Source organism: Equus asinus, chromosome 8 (genome assembly GCF_041296235.1).
Source record: "Equus asinus isolate D_3611 breed Donkey chromosome 8, EquAss-T2T_v2, whole genome shotgun sequence".
Lineage (NCBI taxonomy): Eukaryota > Metazoa > Chordata > Mammalia > Perissodactyla > Equidae > Equus > Equus asinus.
In genome coordinates, this window is record NC_091797.1 from 80805146 (window position 1) to 80829225 (window position 24080).

The 24080-nt window shown below is 45.4% G+C and overlaps 1 long non-coding RNA gene across 15 annotated transcripts in view; it reads left to right on the top strand.

Moving 5' to 3' along the window:
- LOC123287650 (uncharacterized) overlaps positions 1 to 24080 on the top strand; it is a 216701-nt gene that overhangs the window by 88275 nt on the left and 104346 nt on the right. For all 15 annotated transcript variants that reach the window (XR_011505356.1, XR_011505358.1, XR_011505360.1 and 12 more), the window contains one exon: positions 1269 to 1410. This is a non-coding gene — a long non-coding RNA (uncharacterized lncRNA). The remainder of the gene's footprint in view (positions 1 to 1268; positions 1411 to 24080) is intronic.

Sequence of the window (24080 nt, forward strand, 5' to 3'; positions counted from 1 at the left end):
TCCCCACACTTGGACTTCTCCTTTGGTAAGGCCAATCCAGACAGGTCCTTCCTTTTGTGATACCTTTCAGACTTTCATCTTGGGCTGCTGCTGCGTTTGAGCTCTGATGTTGCAATGCTCCTCTGTCTGACGAACTCCTGGCAATTCACCTCCATTATGTAGATCTCACCTAACAGTTTTTGACACCTGGCCTCTACCTAACACTCAGAGTTTGGAGAAAGGAGTGTTGCTAATGGTTTGAGAATGGGAACCAAACTTCCCCTCCTTTGATCTTTATATGTTCGTTTATCTGAGAGAAATTTTCGAACCTATACTGTGTGCCTGGCATTATGCTAAGCACAGCCCTCAGGGGGCTTACATTCTAATATCCCAAAGGGACAAAGACCATTTCTTTTGCTTAAAAAGAATCCTATTTATCTATCTATTATCTGTCAACCATCAACGTTCTACCTATTTATCCATCTATCTACCTGTTAAGACATTTCGTGTCATAAGAGGGAGGTTTCAAAATAAAAAGATGTTTGTAACAAAAAAGCATAAATGACAAGAAGATTTAATGCAGATGTTGGCAAACGAGGTCCTGTGAGCCAAATCCAGTCCACCTCCTCTTTTGTAAGGCTCGAGGATAAGAATGGTTTTTTTTTTTTAACCTTTTTCGAAGGTTGAAGAAAACAAAAACAAAACAAAACCAGAGGGAGATTAATATTTTGTGAAACATGAAATTTATATGAAATTCAAATTTGGGCATCATTAATAAAGTTTTATCGGAACACAGTCACACCCATTCACTTATGGCTGCTTTTGCACTAAAATGGCAGAATCGAGTAGTTGTGACAGAGACCACAAGGCCCACAAAGCCTAAAATATTCACCATCTGACCCTTTACAGGAAAATTTTGCTGGCCCCCAATTTAACAGAATCCCTCTTCATCTCAGTCCCAAATTAAGTGGGAAAATACTGTAATTACTGGGTCGGGCAAAGACACTAAGATGTCTAATGGTTGCTTGTAAGGGACTTTCAAAGTGAGTAGGTATTTCTGTAATCATTTGATTTTCTACTTCTCGCTTAAAGTCTGCTAAGAAATAATTCAACGAGATCATCATTTCTGGAACTTTCACCTGGAAAAATTCGAGAGATCTCTAAAATGACATATAATTCTCTCACGGGGGGGAGAAATGGCCCCAGAGAATGACTGTAGCTCAAAGACTTACCTACATCCTCCTTTCCAATGACCCCGATAGCTCAAGCAAATCTCTGGTTTTCCCCAGGCTGATGAATCCACCAGCAAGGGAGATATCTGATTGCTCAACGCCAGGAGTGGAGACGCGGAGGAAACCCGGGAACTTGGTCGGCCCAAGCTGCGCATGCTCCCAGGGCGGCCTTGGAGGCCACGTGTTGCAAGCGCACCAGGTATTTGCAAAGTCAAAGTCCCTGATCGTAGCCTTGGTCCAAAGGAACTCGGTGTTTTTCACTGTCATTGAAGTTGATTTGTTTTATATTTACCCTCTGGGGTCAGGGAAGTCTGGATCTAACGTCAACCCCTCTGCTCTTCCCTGAAGCATTTCTAGTTCCTTCTCCGCGGTGTAAATGGTCCACAGTTCCTCCATTCTCCTCTCACCCTTATTTTGCTCCTGTCATTGGGCCAACTCGGAGAAAACCTTCACTAAGCATATGAAATTCTTGATCACTGGGTCTGCGCCTAAGCGGAGTCAGTCAATTTCTTTTACTTTTATGACCCTCGATATTGCTGTCATTATTTTGGTAACATCATGCGCTGGTAGCACCTAGCATTATTTTCTTGTAAAGAATTTCTTTGTCTCAAATCTGCTAAGATAAATGAATGTTTGGCACCCATCTCAACGAATTATTTTTTTTGAAACAATAAGTGCATTTGTCAAATAAGAGAGAGCAGAGAAGGGGACTCTTGAAGGAGTGAGAAGCATTTTAACTTATTAAAATGGAAATTCTGGCCCCAGGGTTAAAAAAAATATTACACATGGTATGAATTCATTCTCTGCATAAAATATTTTAAACAATACAGAAGAATATTGAGTAAAATGTTCAGAGGTCCGTCTTCAGTCCCCACTCGTGCCTCCTTTTCTCCTCCCTGATGATCTAAGGATGTCAACAGTTTGGTATATATCTTTGAGCTCCTATTTCTGTGATAAGTTTTTTCCCACGGATTGCTTACCTTTGGCCACGATAAACAGCACTGCTATGGACGTATTTGCAAATGTGCAAGTAGTTTGGCAAGATTCCTAGAGGTGAGAATGCTGGGTCAAAAGATGGGTATATTTTACATTTTGATAGAGAAGTACCAGTTTGCTTTCTAGAAAGACTGTCCTCATTTAAACACCCAACAGGGCTGCATGGAAGTAATCATTTCCCTGCATCTTCACCAATGTTGGATGTTATTAATTTTGACAATTTTTGCCCCTTAGGCAAAGAAGGATAGCTCATTATTTTTTTAAATATATGAAATATTATATGTTTATAAATACAAATATTTATATGAAATAAATTAATATACAGTAAAGTTTACCCATTTTAAGATACAGTTTGATGAATCTGAAATGTATCCATCACTGTAATCAAGAAATAGAACATTTCTATCACCCAAAAATGTTCCCTGATGCCCCTTTGTAATCAATTGCCTTCTTCTACTTCCAGCCCCTGGAAACCACTGATCTGTTTTCTGTTCATTTAGATTTATCTTTTCCAAGATGTCATTAAATGGAAATTATTACGTAGTCTTTGGTGTCTTACTTCTTTCACTTGAGAGAATGAATGCTTTTGAGATTTGTCCACATTTTTGTATGTGCCCGTAATTTGATCCCTTTTCTTGGTGTATAATATTCCATTGGATGGGATATACCACGATTTGTCTATGCACGCATCAGTTGATAAACATTTGGGTTGTTTCAACAGTTCGGGCTATTGTAAATAATTATGTTATACATATTCATTTTGAGGTCTTTGTGTGAACATGTTTCATTTCTCTCGGGTGAATACCCAGGAATGGAATTTCTGGGTTATATTGCTAGTATATGGTTTACTTCATAAAAAGGGGCAACCTGTTTTCTAAAGCGGCCACACCATTTTGCATCCCCATTGTATTGGTTTGCTAGGGTTGCTGTAACAAAGCACCACAGACTGAACAACAGAAATTTGCTGTTTCACAATTCTGGAGGCTGGAAGTCCAAAATCGAGGGTCGGCAGGGTTGGTTTCTTCTGAGGCCTCTCTCCATGGCTTGTAGATGGTCATCTCCCTGTGGCTGTACGTGATCATCCTTCTGCACATGTTCGTGTCCTAATCTCTCATTACAAGGACACCAGTCAGATTGGATCAGGGCTCCCCCACCCCACACCGCCCCAGTGACCTCATTTCAACTCAATCACCATCTTAAAGACCAGTCTCCAAATACAGTCATATTCTGAGTTGCTAGAGTTAGAACTTCAACATCTGAATGTTGGGAGGGACACAACGTGGTCTATCACACCCATCAACAAGGTGTGAGGGCTTCGGTCATCGAACATCTTCACCTGCACTTGGTATTATCAGCCTTTTTAATTTTCGTCATTCTGCTGGTGTATAAAACTCATTATTGTTTTAATGTGCCTGCTTTTTTCTTTTTAAGCAAAGAAGAGCACTGCTTTCCGTGAGTTTGCTCAATCCTGTTCCTAAGAAGGTCATTGTATCCCCATAGTGACCACTGTGCCAGCCCTTCCAAAAGGCTGTGTCACTGTCATTAGAATCCAAGAAAGTATGGATGGTTCGGTGCAAAACTTTTACTGCTCCTCGCAAAATGACCTTTGTCTAACTGATGCTGTGAGGTCTTCACGCACTCTTGGAATTAATGAGAAATTGTGAAAGCACTTGACGTCAGGCGCAGCCAACACTTGGTGAAGGCTGATGGTTTCAACTTTTTCAAGATAACACTAAAGAGGGCAGTCTGGCCAATGGGAGAGTCTAGAAAAATAGAATTAAATAAAATGAGGCAAAGATTTGTGACATGAATGAGGGATGCCCTTTTTTGGGGGGGGGCAGGGTAACTCATCAACATATTGAATAGATTATGATCAAGCTTGCTTAATGCGACACAAGTGTCATTCAAGATAAAATTGGGCATTATCCTGGGACACTGGGCTTCAACCAAGAAGAAGGAACTGACAAGTGACATGCCTCCTAAAAATTACCCTCTCAAGTAGTAGGATATATAGATACCGATACAGACACAGATTATTGCATTACTGTCTCTATATCTACCTATGTGTCTATCATCTATCTACAGCCATTCCTTTCTGTTTGCATGGATGCTTCCATTTCAGATTCAGTGTACAAGAATTTTCATCCAGTCCATCCTCCCATTTCCCTTTGCCCGACCCACTCCCAAACCCAAGCCCACAAAAGCGACTGTGATAGATGTAGAGTGATATTACGATTGATTGGCCTGCCACTGATGGCGCATACGTGTTTTGTCGTTAGTGGGGAGGCTGAAAGGGGGCCGGGTAATAGAATGATTTGGCCTACAAGCCAGCTCCTCCTTGATGAACAATCAGACACAAATGTCAATAACAATTAGATTGTCTGTAAGCTACAGTCACTTAGGGCTCCCGGAGCCTGTCCACAGGGCCTGGATTGAAACCCTCAGCCTTGTGAACTCCAAATCAGGTTTGGCATCGGGAATGAAAAGCCATCAGCAGTAATACTATTACAAGGCTGTCGGTCAACGAAGTGCAAAGGGCTTTGAATCGTGCTCAGGCTCTCGTGTGTTGCAGGGCAAAGAATGACTGCACAGCACCAGGAGATGAGAGGGAAAGCAAGACAGGGGCTGGGGAGCACCGAGGAGCACAGGAAAATGGGCAAGGAGTGATATTGCTTACAACCATGGAATTCGGAGTTATGGAGTCCTGGGTTGGAGTCCTGGCTCCACCATTTATAAGTTGTGCGACCTTGGACAAATGCTGCCAGTGCCTCAGTTTCCTCATCTTGAAATAGAGATGTAATAGGACCTAAAAGGATTAGGTATTATCTTATAGGGCCAATGTGCTAAGTTATCATCATAATGAATTATTGTTATCGGCAGAGCAGCAGGAGGTCAACAAAGTTAGCTTCTGAGTGTCTGGCACGTGGAAGTGCCAAAAAGCTTTTAAGTGCCAAAGCTCATGTCATCTCTACCACGGCCCATTTTGCAGTGGAGCAGATATAATCGTGTATGTCCAGCACCTAACTCGATGCCTGGCATTTAATAAATCATGATTATCTTCACAAAACATCTCCCCAGGATGGCGATGCAGGCGGCACCAGGAAAAAGTGAAAACCAGAAAGTGGTATCGCCCAGATCGTTGAAAACTCTCATTTTCTCAGTCCCTAACCTGCTGAAGAGCTCCATCTTTCAGGCAAGAGGGAGAGAGAAATGGAGTGTAGTGGGAAGGAAGATGGCCTGTGCTGGGATCTGCTTGCTGGGCGTCTCATCTGTGTGAATCAGACTTTGCGTGTTGGAAGGAGAAAACCTGGGGGTGGGCGAGGGCAGGAGGAATCAGGATTTCAAAGACAAGATCCTTCCCTGTTGAAGGAAGAGGTGTGAAGGTGAAGACAGCCTTCTATGCCCTCTGATCTGGGTGTTGGACAGCCGAGCAATGGATTCCTCTCCGGCGTTTGCATAGCAGGGACCATCCCTAGCTGAGCCAGGTAGAGTGTGGCCTTGACTGATCTTAATTCCAATGGCAAATCTGCTTATTTCTTCTGGCTACTCTTGCTTTTTCTCTAAGCTCAGCCCTTGGCCATCTTTTCCACTATTTTCCACCATTCTTTCCAAACTCAAATGCTCTACACCCTCTAGATTGACCCGCTGATCTTCCCATCAACAAAGAATGTGGATTTGAGGTTGGACAGACTTTGGGTCAAATTCTGGCTATATGGCCTGTTCTCTGTGTGATGTGGGACAAGTGGCTTTGCCTCACTAAGCCTGAGTTTCTTCATCTGTAAAAAGGGGGAAAATGGTACATTTCTTGTACAGTCGTGGAGTGTCCATGGGCTCATCTTATGGTTATCTATTGCTGCATAACAAACCTGAATTTTAGTGGGTTAAAACGAGCTACAATTTATTTTGCTCATAAATCTGCAACTTGGGTAGGGCTCCGTGGGGACAACCTCTATGCTCTACTTGGTGACAGCCGGAGCAGTCACCCAGCTGGAAGGCTGGGCGCTGGAATCATCTGGAAGCCTGCCCACTCATGTGTCTGGTGGTCGGGGACGCCTCAGTCAGGTCAGACAGCCAGAACACCTACAAGTGTCATCTCCATGTGGCTTCCTTATAAGATGGTGGCTGGGTTCCAAGGATGAGCATCCCAAGAGAGAGAAAGGCAGGTGGAAGGAATATTTATTGCCTTTTCTGACCTCACCTGGAGGTCACAGAGGGTCACTGCTGCTGCTTTCTGCTCGTCATGAAAGTCACAACATTCTGCCCAGTTTCAAGGGGAGCAGAAAGACTCTCCATTGGTTAATGGGGTAAAGTTCTGGAAGGCCATACGGGACTGGCAAAATGCAGTGGCTGTTTTTTTGAAAATCCAGGGTGCCACAGTTGATACCCATACAACTCTTTGAATAGTAGCTGGCGCACAGGAAGTTGATGTTATCTCACGTTCGAGTTCTTTCTGCAACAGGAAATTGCAGGATCCCAGAGGGCAGAGATTCTATAGTTCTCTGTTACTCTGCGCCATGCAAGATCCGCAGGCGATACTTGGCAAGTGTTTGTTGAGTGATTAATGAGCGATTTTCAATACTTCAACCCAGTGGTTCTCAGAACTGGCTGCTGATCAGAATCACTGAGGAGGTTGGTAAAAATATCCTCAGGTTCTACCCTCGACCTACTGAATCAGCATTTCCAAGGCCGGAGTCTGGGGACAAGCACATTTTATGACCTCCTCCAGTGGTTCCCATGTAGCTGGTGGGAGGACCAGCATTTCCAAACCATTGATTGAACTCAGGAGAATCCAAGATTCTAGGAGGAAAGAGCTAGCCCATTTTGCAGATGGACAAACTGAGGCTCAAGGGATGAAGGGACTTGCCCAAAGGCATACAGCGAATTAGAGTTCCTTCTGAGAAACAGTGGGTGCGGGAACTCCAGACACCGCGGCTGGTTGGGAGGGAAATATTTTTGGATCACGGGTTTGGCGGTGGCGGGGAGAAAGCATTGGCGGTTCTTTAAGTTGGCAATTCCCAAATTTGATCAATCCATTTGCTTCCCTTCCTTTTATTCTTTTGCCACATTTGAGTAGCATCTGCAGTTAATTCACCTCCTATTTTTCTTTAAACGGACTCACTTTTTTCCCACAAGTAAATCTGACCCCCTCCTAAGTAATAATAGCCAGCAAATCAGGGACACGTTGACCTAGTTCCATGCTGCGTCTGTGGCTACTTAAACTGAGACAAGGTTACATGCACAGCGCCTAAAATCGTGTTGTGTACAGTGAGAGGTATGAGTCTCAGGCGGGATCAGCTACGTAATTTGTGGGCTCAGTGCAAAATGGAATGTGAACTGTGCAAAATGAAAATGCGGGGCCTCTCGTTCAAAAATTATTTAGAAATTCAAGGCAGGGATAGCAGAGCATTACACCAAGCTTGGGGCCCTTCTGCGTGCAGGGCAGCCGTACGCTGGTGAAGCCAGCCCTGCTGTAGGCTTTGAGAAATGCTGTTTTAAATAGGGCCAATGGGCCAGCTTGGCCCAGGTTCCTGGAGCAAAGGACATTGGGATTGGCCACCCACCCACATTCAAGGGGCACCCAGGAATCGAAAGGCTGGATGTGAAGTGTGGGGTCTTTATGCAGCTGGAAGAACACCTGGCCTTGCCAAGCCTCTAGCCTGGGGATTCTGAACCCAGCAGAGCCAGGAGATGTGTTCCAGAGACAATTCTCTTAGCCGGACCAGGAGAGATATAAGACAGGGATGTTCTCCAAAGACGAACTCAGAGTAACGCCTTTCTCTGTCTGCTTGGTGGGGAGGTCTGTGTGGTTAATACTTATGTGCGAGGATAAATATTTTCCTTGCATTGTCATGGAAGAGGGAAGGATAACGGAGCAGAAGGGGGTGGGGGAGGCAGGAGAGAAGGGATGGATCCAAAAAAAAACAGGGAAAAAATTTTAATGTGGATTTATAGAACCTGCAAAATAGTTTCAACATCCTTTTTGGCCTGGCTGTTGCTCTCTTACCTTCACGTGGCTGCCAATATCTCTGAAAAACTCGGGTTCCTGGCTTCATGGGTCGAAATATTGGGCGTATGCGTTGCTCAGAGCAAAGCGTCAGGGGACCCCTTCCGTTCTGTGGGTTTCGTGTTCTAGGACATCGGCAACAATTTTAGAAGCGTTGCTGTTTCAACAGGGTTGGTATTTCACACACGTTTTTAAATAGAGACAGCCGAGCCCAGAGCACCAAAATACCCCTTGCAGGGCCAGCTCGCCCTCCGAAAAGCCATGAGGTTGGCAGCAATGGTTTCTGCGGCTGCTTAGAAGGAAACCAGTTCAAGCCGTTTTCAATTCACCAGGAGATTCTGTAGGAAAATCATGTTTTGTTGTAACGGATACTAGCTCTTACAAAAATCTTTGTCTTGATTTTTTTTTCTTGCTCTCTAAAAGTTGAGCCAAAACAAGGAAATAAGTAAAACTGCTATTGAATGGAAATTCAAGCTATCGAGCCCCATAGCAAGGCAGTAGGACATTTTTATAAAAACTGTCATCTATCCTCTGCCGCACACGGGACAGTCATGGCGTCCCGACACGATCCTGGTGCTTTGGAGAGGTTGTTTATTCCATTCTCAACCGTAGGAGGCAGGGATGTTATTTCCCATTCCTAGAGGCCGAAACGGAGGTTTCAACAGATGAGGGGACTTCTGCAAACTGCACAATCTGTAGGCGCTGAAATCAATATTTGAATCCATGCTGGTCTGACTCTCGAGCCCCGTAGCGAAGCAGGAACACGTTCATATCCTTAGGCAGACACATTGCTGTCACTCACTAACTTACGCCTTCAACAGATATTACTATGTGCCAGGCATTGTCTCAGGCACTGTTGGTACAACGATGAGCAAAACTAAATGCAGTCTGACTTTCATTGCTCTGTAAGATGCGCCCCCTCAGTTTTCTTCTGCCCCTTCAGGTGGATGCCACTCTGCAAAGTTCACTTGGAAAGCCATCCGCCTTTTGCTTTCCTCCATGTAGCAGCTACGCACTGGGCTTTAGTTGTGGGTGGCTTGTCTTTCTTCTCCAGCAAACGATGAACCCCAGAACCAGGGGCTGTACCTCGAACTTAGCCCAGGACCTACAGCATGAACAACGGGTGTTTTGCTCTGCTCAGCACCCCCTCTTCTAGAAACATCTCTGTGCGCTTCCTTTTGAAACTCCTCCTCCCTAACTCCAAACAGGGGGCTCCGGCAGGAGCAGCCAGGCTCAGCCGTCCACCCCTGGCTCCAGTGATTGGTCCAGGCGTGAGCATGTGACTCAGCCTTGGCCAATCAAATTGCTTCCCCAGGGTTTTCTCAGGGAGCTGGACGCGCAAAATTTGTCGTCGTTGTTCATTCAAGTGCAGCTACGATTCCTGCTACCTGGTGGGAGCTGGCCTTGAAAGAAGTAGATTGAGGACTGCCAGGTCTGAGTCCTTGATTCTGAGCATCCCTAGGCCAGTTTCACCTTTGCTCTTTCTGTGGTTTGACAGGAGAATTACTGTCCTTCGACTTCTCCCCTTGGATTAATTTCAGTTTGAGTTGGCTTTCTCTCGTTGACACCCAAGGAGAGCTGACTGACACATCCTACGTAACCGTCATGTCATACACTTTGAAAAGAGCTGGAGTAGTGTGCCAAAGCCATTTATATCAGCTCGTGTGAGGCATCAGGCCACAGACTTAGGGGGTGGGTGGGTGTGTATGGGTGACAAGAGTGGGCAGGGGTGGTGGTGCAGGCACTGCTGGGAGAGTGAATATCACAGTAGTTGAAAGTCTGGGCTTTTAGAGACTAAAGGTCTTGGATTCAAATCCCAGCTGCTATCCAAGACTAGCTGTATCACATTAGGAAAGTTGCTTAACCTCTCTGAGCCCATTATCATTAATACTAAGGGAAATGGGAAGGGCCCTGCAAGATGGTGTGTATCTGGGCCAAAATTCCTGGAGCTGAAAAGTGTCTAAAAGATCCCCACATCGTCTTTTGTGCTGGTAGCTTGCCTCATCACCTTTCACTTAACATGCATTCAGCACTGATCGAAAGTATTCTCTGTTTGCGAGACATCAGGGGTACAGCATCAAATAAAATAGACGTCGTCCCTGCTCTTTGGGAGTTTACACTCTCGTGGGTGGACCTGTAAATAAGCGGTTACAAACCTGTCCTGAGACAGGAGATGTTCAGGCTGCTGTGGGTGCATTTGTGAGGGAAATCGGATCCACGAACCATAGTTCAAGGAAGGCTGCCAGGGGAAAGTGATGTGTAAGCGCAGGCGTGAACAATGCGTAGAAATAGACCAGGTACAAGGGTGTTGAGGTAAAGACGGGGCTCCTGGTAGAGAACCCAGCACAGACAAAGGCTTGGAAGTGAGCCTGAGCAGGGCTCCTTTTAGGAAAGTGACAGTAAACTTAGCATGGCTAAAGTGTGAAGCAGGAATGATCAGAAATGGGACTGGAAAAGCAAGTGGGGGTTATGCTGAGTCTGGGGTCTCATGTTAAGATGGTAAGACTTTTATCTTTTGAGCCATGGGGTCTCTTTGAAGAGTTTATGCAAGACCATTCCAGGTGTCCTATGGAGGTTGGAGCAGAGAAGAAATCAGACTAGAATCCTGGATCCAAGATGGAAAATTCTTGGAGATCCCAACCTTCCATTTTCCAGATGGAAAAACTGAGCTCCCGAGAAGAAAAGTGACTTGGCCCAATGTCACAAAGCTGGTGAGCAAAGGGCTGGAACCAGAGCTCGGGTCTCTGGATCTCAAACCAGTGCTTTTTCTTGCGCCTGGAGTTCACCCACTCCAAGCCCCCACCTGGGCCATTCTGGCCCCTTGCAGCTCTTCTGAACTTGGGAAAATCTCCGATTCCTCACGTACACACAGCCATGCTGTCTCAGGAAGCTCTCAATAAATTCTTTTTCAGGCAACGCCTTTCTCCCATCTCTGCAAAACAATGTATTTATTATTGCTAAGCCTTTTCCATCTTTGAGAAGAAAATGCATACCACATGACTCCCCAAAGCCGAGTGGTCCCGGTTTACAAATACAGTACGTTAATAGCTTTGTAAACATTTATTCAGGATGACAGCTGAGGGAAACATGTGGCATTAATTAGAAGGCTCAGCAACGCGGCCTATTAAGAGGGAGGTTAAATCTGAATTAGTTAGTTTTGCAGAGGCAAGAGGCTCTGGGGAGCAAAACTTCGCTGTAATATGTTGTGACTCTGTTGATGCAGGGTGTGTTGGGGCGCACGGGGGTCTTGGCTCTTAGTGAGGAAGCTGTGTCTGGGTAAAATGGTCGCTGAGTCCTTGGGCTGCAGAATTGTCGGGGTCAGCCTCTCCTAAGGTCTCTGCCCTGGGTGCTGGCACACATTGTGGCTTCTGATGGTGGGACCGTCAAGCCACAGGGCGCTGAGAGCTTGCAGCCCATCAAGAGAGCAGAATCTGCTTCCCCAAGGCTGCTGGGTTGCGGGCAGAATGGCTTTCCGGGCTGGGAGTTGCCTCTTCCTCTGGTTTGCTGTTGTCTCTCCTCTTGCCCAGCAGAGTTCCCCCATCACAGTGCTGAGCATGCCGGATCATCTCTGCCCGGTGGTACCCAGGAGACTGCGTGCTCTGCGAGCCCAGCGGCCCTCCCGGTGCCGTCTCCTCTTTGTCCTGTAAGGCTTGGCTTCAAGTAGATTCCTGAGGGGCTGTTTCATCTCAGCCTCATGTTCATGACAGGTTGCAAATTTAAATGTTTGTATCCCCAAACGGTTGAACATCTGCACACAGAAATGTCCTACCAGCATTGAAAGGAGGTGACATTTGTCACACGACTCTAAACTTATGTCCTATACTTGGAACACATCCCTTGTCCAGAGCTATACATGAACATCCTTTTAATTTTCATAAATCTTTTAATTACCTTGTGACTAGCACAGCGACATTGCTCTGTTTCCCTTGCGGTGGTGCTCAATGTGTTAGTATGTTACATGTAAATGTTACATTGCACCCAGGTTTACACGTGATTCTATTTAGACCTTTCTTCATCTGTGAATACTCTCGAGAGCTTCTAAATATGGAAGGGACCCAGGTCTCCTGTAACCTCCAAGAATCTGGCTGGTGCCCTGTGAATATGTGTTGAGTGGATACATGAAAAAAGGAGTGACTTTGGGAAGACGTGTCTTCTCTGGGGCTCAATTTTATCTTCTGTATAATGGGACGATGGGCAAGGAAGCGGGGCTGGCTAAGCGAGGGCTGGGGATGCAGTGAGCTGACTCACAGATATCTGGTTTCTGCTCTGTTGGCTCTGCCCACAGGACCCTCTGGTCCCTCTGTCCCGACACCCCTATCTTTTTCTCCCCCCTCACCAGCTCCTGGTTGAGCCATGCTCCCATCTTCCCACTGCTCTGAACAAGGGCTCACTTGGTGTCAGACTTGGATGGATGACCCAGAAACAAATCTGAGCCTCCTCCCTTTTGGCACCGTCTCCAAACCACCACCTCCCCCCTCTCTTCTCCACTCACTGAGCAGGCACCGGAAGCTTGAAGATACGTTCTTTCTTAGTGGTTTTCAAACATTGTTTTTTCCTATAAGCAAACAAGATCAGTAATGCAATATTTAAACAAAGCCAACCAGGAGTGGCCCTGGATAAAGTAGGGGTAGGAGGCTTCCTCTCCCATTCTGGATTCTAGGATGTTGCAAAGCCCTGATGTTAGCAATACCCCCATTTAATGGATGGAGAACCTGTGGCCAGGAGGGGAAGTGCCTTGTCTGGCTGGGAAGTGCTGGGGCTAGAAGCCAGCTCTTTCCACTACATCTTGTCTAAGAGGGCAAGAGTTGAAAAGAGCCTCAGCAGTAACTCTGGTAGGGATTGTTGGAGGGGTAGGTAGCATAGAGGTGACAAGGGGGTGGCCAGGAGCTAGAACCCCTGGGTTCCAATCCTGCTTTCACCTCTTAGGGACTGTGTGACCCTGGGCAAGTTGCCTTGTCTCTCTGTGCCTCAGTTTCTTCATCCTCAAAATGGGGGCAATAATAGATACCTCACTGGGTTGTTATGAGGGTCAAATGAGATGGGACACGTATAAAATACACAGCACTGGAGCCCAGCACCTAGTGGGGGCTCAATAAATGTCAGCTGTCATTGTGAACGGGGCCCATTTGGGGGCTGCCTCCAAGGAGGGAGGGTGCTGTGGAGATTAGACTAACGAGAAGGTGAGCTTTACAGCTAAACACTTGGGTTCCAATCCCAGTTCCCCACTGCCAGCTGTGTGACCCGGGGCGGGTGTCTTAACCTCTCAGAGCCTCCTTCCCCTCCTCTGGGACGGTAAGAGAATCTACTTCTCAGAATTCTCATGAGGACTAAGAGAAATCAGGCATGAAAAGCCCCATCCCAGGGCCTGGCATTGAATGTGTCCCCAAACCATGGTGGCTATTATTCTTAGCACTGTATTTCTATTCTTCTTGATGATGGACATGGAGCGGAAAAGTCTTCTCTTTCCAGTTCACCAGGTCTCTCTCTGTGATAATAATGGTTTTTATCATTATTATAATTATTACCAACCTAAAAACTGCCCAGGTTCAATCATAGCTCTGCCACTTGAAAGCTTAATCTCTTCGAGCCTCACTTTCCTATGGGTTGATACCAGTACCTTCTTCATGGTGTGGTGAAGATTGAAATGGGCTACATATGAAAGGCACTTAGAACAGTGCCTGGCACGTAATAACCCTTCGAGGAGCATTAGTTTTACATTATTATTATTTATGATTGAAGAAAGCCTTTCACACCATCAGCATTGTCAGTGTTTGGCTCAACCTGGTGAAGTAGTTGGGGAAAGTTATAATCTGTGCCATTTGGCAAAAGAGGAAACTGAGTCTTAGAGAGATTAAGACACTTGTCCCAGCTCACAAGACCTATAGGAAGATGAGCAGGGACTTCAGCTCTGTAGCACGTCGCATAGAGCGTGGTGTCTCTGTCCCGTGCTCCTGACCTGGCAGTCCTCAGCTGGCCCTGGGAGTGATGGAAGACTCAGGAATTAAAGGATGGCAGCCTGCGGCTGGGAGAGGAGGCCAAGCCGGGTGGGACTGCAGCCCGTGGCCACTGCCCTGACTTCTTCCTGACTCTCTTCCTGGCATGGAGAGCAGCCTCTCATGGGGTTTGAATGCAGCAGTGGGAGCTTGGATTAGAACCAAGAAGCACATCTTGGTTACAACGTGATGTCACAGGTGACAAGAGAGGCTGCGGGGACGCCTCTTCCGAGGACTTCTAAACACCTCTCCCTCTAAAGGCTAGGAGTCAGGCCACCATGTTGGCGAGCTGGGCCTGCACCAGGGAGCTTGGGCTGTGTCCACTCTGCCATGGAAATGCTGTATAACCGTCGTGAGTTACTTAGCAACTCAGGCCTTCCATTTCCCCTTTGATATAATGACCAATCGTCTCAGAACCAACTTGCTTAAAAAGTCTCATCTAATTTTTCTTAATAGCCGCCATTTATTGAGGATCTCATATATGCCAGACACTGTAATACCGCTTTGTCAGGTACTCCCATAATCCTCTTGACGATCCTACTCTGCTTTGGCAGGTCTGGGTGGAGTCGCAGTGCTTGTGTTTCTCAAAAGTTTCCAGGTGATGCCAATGCTGCTGGTGCATGGACCACTCTGTGGGTAACAAGAGTCCAGATCAGCACTGTCCGATAGAAATATGTGAGCCATATAGGCAATTTTAAATTTTCTAGTAGCCACAGCAAAAAGGAAAAAGAAACAGGTGACTTTCATTTTGATATATTTTGTTTTGCCCAATGTAACAAAAATACCATTTCAACTCAATATAGATATATAAAACCAGTATAAAAAGGATAAAATACAAAGATAAAAAATGAAATAAAAGTATTTTACATTATTTTTTAGTGTACTAAGGCTTGGAAATCCAATGTGTGTTTTATACTTACAATATATCTCAGTTCAGACCAGCCTCATTCCAACTGTCAGTCGCCACACATGGCTGGTGGCTGCCATATTGGATCACGTGGTCTTTGGGACTGCCTGGCTTGCAAGTCTGGCTCTGCCACTTGTTTGCTGTGAAATTTGGGTAAGTCACTGAATTTCCCTAAACTTCAGTTTCTTCATGTGTAAAATGAGACTAAAATCGAGGTCACAGCCCCTGGCCAGATCATACTTCCTATAGCCATCAGGTTCTTCAGATCTGAGACACAGCATCCCACAGATATCTTAAGGAAAACTGAATACTTCCAAGACTCCTCAGACATTTTCTGACAATTTCATTGGACACTCCTTGGGTCTGGGTAAAGAGGGGCGCACCTGGGTTCTTCTCCGCTGGTTCTTCGTTGTGTGGACCAGTTTTGCTTGTTTCCTGGAGGGTGCAGTTCCTATTGGCTGGCTGGCTGCGTGGAGGAGGAGGCAAGGGGTGGGAGGTAGGGAAAGGAAGAGCTGGGCAGAAAGGCTGCCCAGCCTCTTGAGCATGAACAGTTTGTTGCAGGTACATTGAATAGCAGAGGTCCAGGTTCTGCGCTGCTCCTGGCCTTTCAGGTGTAGAGAATAAACAATAGGTAAATGCGCAGGCGGATGAGCCGATTAATGGAGGTCAAGGCCAACCGACCGCAGGGAAAGAGCCGAGACTAATGGGCCGTAGGTCTGCCGGGCTGCCTTTATAAACCTGCCCGGGGAAGCTTCTTTCTTTTCTTTCCTTTTTTCCTAATGCAGAAGGGGGAGGTGGCTTTCATTTATCCTGAGTATTTAGGCATTTCCATGGGTCCTCTGGACCCCTGGGCCCTGGGACTGCGTCCCCCTACCTCTGCTCCCCTCCAGCACGCCAAGGAACCCTGCAGATGGGGCTTAAGATTGAGAAGTCCCCATCCCTTCCCCAGAGAATCGGGGATGCTCCCCTTCCATGCCAGACCTCTGAGGGCTGCCAGACTCACGATGCAGCTGGAATCCCAGAGCAGTGCTGAGGGTGGGAAACGTGGAGACATCTTCTGGAGCTGGAATGGACCATGTCCCGCTCCATCACACGTTCCTGTCTGCTGGGTCTGTGGCAGACATGGGATAGTGATCTTAAACACACACACACGCACACGCTTCAAAAGACAGAGGAAGTGTGTCGCCTTTGGATGGCTCATTGGGTCGGTGAAATGGCAGAAGAGAGTTTTCTCCCATTTTCTCCACCCAGGTCCAGCTTTCCAAGCACGTTGCTGGCAAATTCACGTGTTGGCTTTCTGCTTTTCCAACTCTCCGTGCTAAAGAGAAAGGGTCATGTTTAAGAGAACATTTGAAGCACAGGCTTATGGGAGAGCAGACTTTTTTGTAGGATATGGACCAGACATCAGAAGTCCTGAGTCCAGTTCCGATTCTGCTGACCACAGTGAGGCCAGGACCAAAGACGTCACTCCACTCTGGGCCACTGTTTCCTCATCGTTAAACTGGGAATCATAGTATTTCTCCTGCATGGAAAGATTTGAAAGGAAATCTTTCTTGGAAAGCCAACCAAGTCCACGTCTTTATTAGCGTTATCAACCCCTCGTGTATTTGTAGACGGGGCATGCTCACCTTCAATTTTTCTTTCGTCTATAATTTGGGAATCTTGAGATTTTCCTTGTAGAAGGATGGAGAGACAGAAGTAATGGCCGTGGAAAGGGATTGTGGTTAAAAGGTGGTGGGGATGTGTGAAGTGTTAATAACCACAGCTCACGCCAGGTTCATAGCTGGGTTCATGGCCAGGTTCATGGCCCAGTTCACGGCCACGTTCTGAAGTTGGCCTCCAAATCCTGTGCTTTAAGAAAAAGAAATCATTATTGGAGCTGCCAAACCAATATTAAAACCAGTGGCTTATGAAAGGCCTGGCAGGCGGTTCTGGGGATCTTTTTGCACCTCTTAATTTTGCAGAGAGAAGGAAGTGTCTCATCTGGGGCAGGTCTTTCAGTGACACCACAACCAGAAATGGAAAAGATTTTCTCCAGTCGATTTGTCTCATTTCTGGAAGTCTGAGATGGTTCACTTTGGAAATGTCCCAAGAAGCAAGTCAGAAGGGTGAGTTCCCCAGCTTCCAGGTAGGAAGAGATGCCCTCGTGACTGAGTGAAATAAGGTGACCTTTTAGAAACCCAGCGATGCTCGTAAATGGATCCCGGATGCCTCTGTTTTGTGTTTTTTTTTCTAAGCAACATTTTACTCACATCAGTGAGGGAAGCCCAGCATCCTTGAACGCTGTCAGTGGGAGGGAAAATGGATAAATCCTTCTGGAAGGCAAGTTCCTTAAAAATGCACAAATTCCAATTCTGAGAGTTTATCGTGAGGATGTAATTGGAGGAGTTCACCGAGGTGTGAGGACAAAGATGGTCACTACAGCATTGCGGGTGGCAGTAAAAAGCTGCGAACAGCCTGTATGTCAGCAACGGGAGGTTGGCCATGAAATGAGGCCGAAGTCAGGCACTGGAAGATTAAGCGCCTGTTAAAAATTACTTCCTCCTCTTTCCCTTCCACCTTCCTTCTTCATCTCCTTTACTCTTTCCTTATGCAAATGCTTGTTGAATGCCTCCTACATCCCAGACACTTTGTATATCTAAGTGGACTGACACAGAAAGATGTTTATGATGTATTAAGTAATAAATACGTAATAAAATAAGTTAAAAAGCTAGTTTCATGGCTGTATTATATGATCCAGTCTTGTAAATGTATATTATATATTTATATGACGGGATATGAAATAAAATGTTTGAGAAGGCATGCATGGAAATATCACTGGTCAGTTTCGCAGGATGTTGAGATTATGGGTGACTATTATCTCTTTAAATCTTTTACTTTATCGGCATTGTCTAAGTTGTTTATGGTGAGATTCTGTTTCTCACATAATTCAAGGTCAGAGAGGCTCTGCGTGATTTGGTCTGAGCCTCCCCTTCACTGCCTTCGTCTCCCATTACTGTCTCCCTGGCCTGCTCCAACCTAGCCACACAGCGTCTGTGTTCTTTAAGTGTGTCAGACTTGTCCCCAACTCAGGGCCTTTGCATGTGCTGTACATTCTGCCTACAGTATTCTTTTCCCAGGTCTCTGCCAGCTCCTTCTGGTCATTCCAGTCTCAACTCAAGTATCCCCTCCTCGGAGAGACCCTTCCTGCCCACTGAATTAAGATGAGCATGCTCAGCACATTTTATTGCATTCCTGTGTTATTGTCTTCACAGTACTTATAATCCTGAAATTCTCCTGGTTTTGCTCTAACTTCTTAATTTTTGTCTTTTCCACTTGAATGTAAGCTCTATGTGCACAGGGACCTTGTGTTCTTGGCTTCTGGAACAGAACCTGGCACATAACACGAAATCAATAAATATTTGTTGAATGAACAAATTCTGGGAAATATATATTCAAAAAAGAGGATTATTAAAAAAAAAACTCCTTCTTTTCTTGCTTGCCAGAGACTTGTAGGAAACCGGTGACCTTCGGCTGGAAGATTCTCTTTCTTCTGTCAGTGCACGATTTCTGATCTTGCAAGTGACCTTGTGTAGGCCCATATCCCAGAACCTGCAGTGCCCAGGGTCATGCAGGAGTTGGCATCTGCCCAGCTGGAATGAGGTACCAGACTTCTCCTCCATGGATTGCGTAGTGAACGGTTTAGGAGCTTCAGACACCCAAGGTGTAATTCTTGCTTTGTGGCTGATTTGCTGGGTGACATCTGTCAAGTTGCTGAACCTCTCTGGGCTGCAGTTTTCCCATGTGTGTTGTGAGGGGGGAGATCCTATCCATTTCCAGACCATCAGGAAGCTAACACCACACCTTATGTGCCTGTCCACGTCTGTCTTCTTTCCTGTTGGGCAACATCTCCATTGTAAACCTCCCAGACCAGGCCTGGATAGTGGGAAAGGAAAAAGAATAATATTTGAGCAACTCCTTTGTGAACGCTGTGTGAACCTCATGACAACATCCCGAGGTGTGCTTATCCCTGTCTTACAGATGAGGAAACTGAGGTAATGACTTGCCCTGGAGATCAGAGTGGGTAAGGGGCAAAGAAAGATGTAACTCTCTATTTATGACTATAGCATTGAGGCAGGTCACCTCCAAGTCATACAGACACAGTTCTCTGTGGATGCAGATTTCCTTGTCAATCAAGCCAGGTTGCTCAGCAACCGAGACTGACAAAGGTCTGAATGGCCAACTCCCTTTAGATGTGTCAGAATTATTTTTCTGGAGGATAACAGGGTAAAGATTTAAGGGAAGAAGCTTGTGAAAATCCAGATCTGCTGCAGCCGTATCCTATTCATACCCTTCCAAGATGCAAGCCGGTTTGGTTATTCACCATCGGGGCCCATCCAGCTTAGTTTCAAGAGAGGAATTAAAGATCGTGGGAGGCCAGCTCTAGGAAAACACAGCTCTTGGCATTGAGCTGGAGGCCAGAATCTTTTAATGTAAAGTCATGTGTTCATGGTCCTTAGCCAATGGAGGGCAGGAAGTGGGCTCCAGCCTTTATTTTAATTAAAATTTTTTTTATAGAGGTGAAATTCATGTAACATAAAATTAACCATTTTAAAGTGCACCATTAAATGGCATTTAATGTATTCACAATGTTGTGCAACCATTCCCCCATCTCGTTCTAAATCAACGTCATCACTCCAAAGGAGACCCCAGTCCCATTAAGCAGTTTCTCCCCATTGTCCCTCATCCCACCCCATTCCCCACCTCCAGCCCTTGGCCATCACTAATTTGTTTTTTGTCTCTATGCATTTGCCTCTTTTGGATACTTCATATAAATGGAATACTACAATATGCGACCTTTTGTGTCTGGCTCCTTTCACCGTATAATATTTTTGAGGTTTATCCATTTGGCAGCATGTGTCAGTACTCCATTCCTTTTTACGGCCGAGTAATATTCCACTGTATGCATAGACTGCATTTTGTTTATCCATTCATCTGTTGATGGAAACTTGGGTGATTTCCACCTTCTGGCTACTGTGAATCTTGCTGCCATGAACATTTGTGTACAAATGTTTGTTCGAAGACCTGTTTTCAGTTCTCTTGGGTGTGTATCTAGGTGCAGAATTGCTGTATTGTATGGTGGCTCTATGTTTAACATTTGGAGGAATGGCCAGACTGTTTTCCAGAGTCGCTACACCCCTTTACGCCCCCACCAGCGACACACAAGGAACCCAATTTCTCCACATCCTCACCAACACTCGTTATTTTTCATTTTATTTTCTGTTTCTTTTTTCTTTTTGTATGTTTTTTTAATTGCAGTAACATTGGATTATATCATTGTATAGCTTTCAGATGTACATTGCAATATATTTCGAATTCTGTGTAGATTACATCATGTTCACTGCCCAAAAACTAATTATAGTCCATGCCTTCACATGTGAGCCTAGTCACCCCTTTTGCCCTCCCCCCGCCCCCCTTCCCCTATGGTAACCACCAATCCAATCTCCGTTGCTATGTGTTTGTTTGTTGTTGTTTTTATCTTCTGCTTATGAGTGAGATCATATGGTATTTGACTTTCTCCCTCTGACTAATTTCACTCAGCATAATACCCTCAAGGACCATCCATGTTGTCACAAATGGCCAGATTTCGTCATTTCTTATGGCTGAGTAGTATTCCATTGTGTATAAATACCACATCTTCGTTATCCATTCGTCCCTTGATGGGCACCTAGGTTGCTTCCAAGTCTTGGCTATTGTGTACAATGCTTTGATGAATGTAGGGGTGCAGGTATCTTTATGCATTTGTGTTTTCAAGTTCTTTGGATAAATACCCAGCAGTGGAAGAGCTGGATCATATGGTAGATCTATTCTTAATTTTCTGAGGATACTCCAAACTACTTTCCATAGTGGCTGCACCAGTCTGCACTCCCACCAGCAGGGAACAAGTGTTCCCTTCTCTCCACACCCTCTCCAACATTTGTTGTTTCCTGTCTTGTTAATTATAGCCATTCTGACCAGAGTGAGGTGATACCTCATTGTAGTTTTGATTTGCATTTCCCTGATAGCTAATGATGTTGAGCATCTTTTCATATGCCTGTTGGCCATCTGTATATCTTCTTTGGAGAAATCTCTGTTCAGATCTTTTGCCCATTTTTTAATTGGGTTGTTGGTTTTTTTTTTGTTGAGCTGTATGAGCTCTTTGTATATTTTGGATATTAACCCCTTATCCGCTATATGGTTTGCAAATATCTTCTCCCAATTGTTAGATTGTCTTTTCCTTTTGTTGATGGTTTCCTTTGCTGTGCAGAAGCTTTTTAGTTTGATGCAGTCTTATTTATTCATTTTTTCTTTTGTTTCCCTTCCCTGGTCAGACATGGTACTTGAAAATATGCTGCTAAGACCAATGTCAGAGACAGTACTGCCTATGTTTTCTTCTAGAAGTTTCATGGTTTCGGGTCTCACATTCAAGTCTTTAATCCATTTTGAGTTGATTTTTGTGCATGGTGTAAGGGAATGGTCTACTTTCATTGTTTTGCATGTGGCTGTCCAGTTTTCCCAGCACCATTTATTGAAGAGACTCTCCTTTCTCCATCGTATGTTCTTGGCTCCCTTGTCGAATATTAACTGTCCATAATCATTTTCTTGATCATAACCATCCTAGTGGGTGTGAAGTGGTGTCTCATTGTGGTTTTGATTTCAATTTCCCTGATGATTAATGATGTTGAACATCTTTTCATGTGCTTATTAGCCATTTGTATATCTTTTTTGAGAAACATCTATTCAAGCTTCCTGCCCAGTTCTTAATTGGGTCATTTGTCTATTTGTTGCTGGGCTCCGGGCTTTCTAGACCTCATCTGCTGTTTTGCTGTGAGGCCCACTGGTGAAGGAGCCAGAAGCAAAGACCTGCCCAGATAATCCTTGGACAAAACAGACTCAGGAAATGAAGGGAGGCTGTTCAAGTGACTCTAACTTTTTGAGTTTGGCCAAATTCGCAAAGAAGCTTAGAAGCTTTCCTTCTATATAGTACTAAAAAGACTTCTTCAATTCTTGCTCAAAAACACTCCAAATCTGAGACACGAGCAGTTCTTCTCCTTCTGAGAACACTCCACACCCTTAAGTTCCTTTAATCATTTATAACACTCTCTTTATCTCTCATATGGAAACAATATGTACTATTTTCCATATGCTGTAATTATCCCCTTTGATAAAACCATGTGCAAAAACATGCACAACACGCCAAGTATTATCCACCTGGCCCATTTACATATACTTATTTTTTTTTTTCTGCTTTAGATCTCGCTTCACGTATTTTTACAGCCACATTACACAGCACCCGTCAGAGAGACAGTAAATGGAAAATGTACCGTGATTCCAAATTTCCGTCTCTCCTTTCATCTTCGGCTTCTTCCCTGTAATTCCATTAACCCGTCACACCAAGAAAACAAAACCTGGAGCCAGGGATATCTCTCAACACCTCTGATGGAGGATGTGGGGCTAGTTGTGTCTTGGCATCGGTAAGGCCTTGGAAGTCCTGGAGGAGGGCCCGTCTTAGCTCACCTCCAGCCACCGGCCTGGGGCTGGAGCGAGGCCCCCAGCACCAACCTTACTGGGAAACTCATTGTAGGTCCCTGGCATTTGATCGGTTCCGCTACACTCATGAGTCTTCGGGGAAAGTAGCGGAGTGTAGCGACAAGACCCTTGGCTCTGGAATCATGAGACTTTAAGTCAAAATCATGAGTCCTGCTCTAATGGATGTGGGACCTGGGGTGAGCCTCTGAAGCATTCTTGGACTCAGTTTCTTTGACTTTAAAAAGGGGGCAACAGTAGTGCCCACTCACAGGGTTTGTGTATCATAATGATGGCCAATCTCGACGGAGCACTTGTTACATGCCAAGCCCTGGAGACGTTTTACAACTTTAAAATTTAACCCTTTCCAAAATTCTACCTAAAGGCTCTTTTTGGCTCCATTTGCAGAAGGGGAACCTGAGGCCTAGGGACGTGACTTTAACTTGGCCAGCTTCACAAAGCCGGCTCTTGGGGGAGCTGGGACGGGAACTTCTCTCCTTGGCGCCGCCGTCCTCTGTACTCTCCTGTTTCTCGGATGATGCCGAGTGGTCCCTCTCCTGGAGGGGCTCAGCAAGTGGTAGCAGAGGTCCCACCACATAGTAAATGTGCTGTGTTTATCCCTTTCCTGCCCTTTATGGCTCAGAACGGATCCTCCAGCGGGGGCCTTTCTCAGAGACTGGAGTTCAGGAGGGCAAAACGGAGTTCGGTGAGGGATTCGCCTAACGTTGCCAACGGCTTTCAAAGGTTTTGGGGTCTACAAAGCCCCTGAAGAATTTGGCTTTGAGCGGTTTTCCCCTTCGTTTCTAAATCCACAGGCAGATTAGGCGAAATGGAATCCGTATGTTTCTGATTCATTTACACTTAACTCATCAAAATGTTCCTTTTTATGAGCTATTTGATGTCCAGAAAGCCTTTTGAGTAGATTTTATAAGCCTTTTAAAGACTTTTCTCTTAGAAACAGGCGGTTGCATTCTGCCAAGAATAAACAAACTTGAACCTCAGAAGTGCAGAGCTTGCCAAGGATCTTGATGCCAGAGGGCAAGTTTTCGAAGTCACCCCTTCCTCGATCCCGACACCTTCTTCCATTTCTCCTCCCCGCCCCCCAATCTTGGCCCCTCTGGCTTCCTTGCAGAACTCTTTGCCCCAGTTCCAAACGTTTGCTCTTCCCTCCAACATACTTCTTTCACAGCCGCTCACCTTAGCGGCAGCAGCCCCCAGCATTCCATCTCTCGCTGCCCCATTTCCTGCCTGGGAGCAACTGAGAAGGCACGAAAAGGGGCAGTTAATCCCCCAGAGCTCTGAAATCAACACTAATGCGTATATCCTTCATTTACATTTACAAAGAACTCTCATCATTCCATGTGATTTTTTTTTTTTTTTTTAAGGAAGATTAACCCTGAGCTAACTACTGCCAGTCCTCCTCT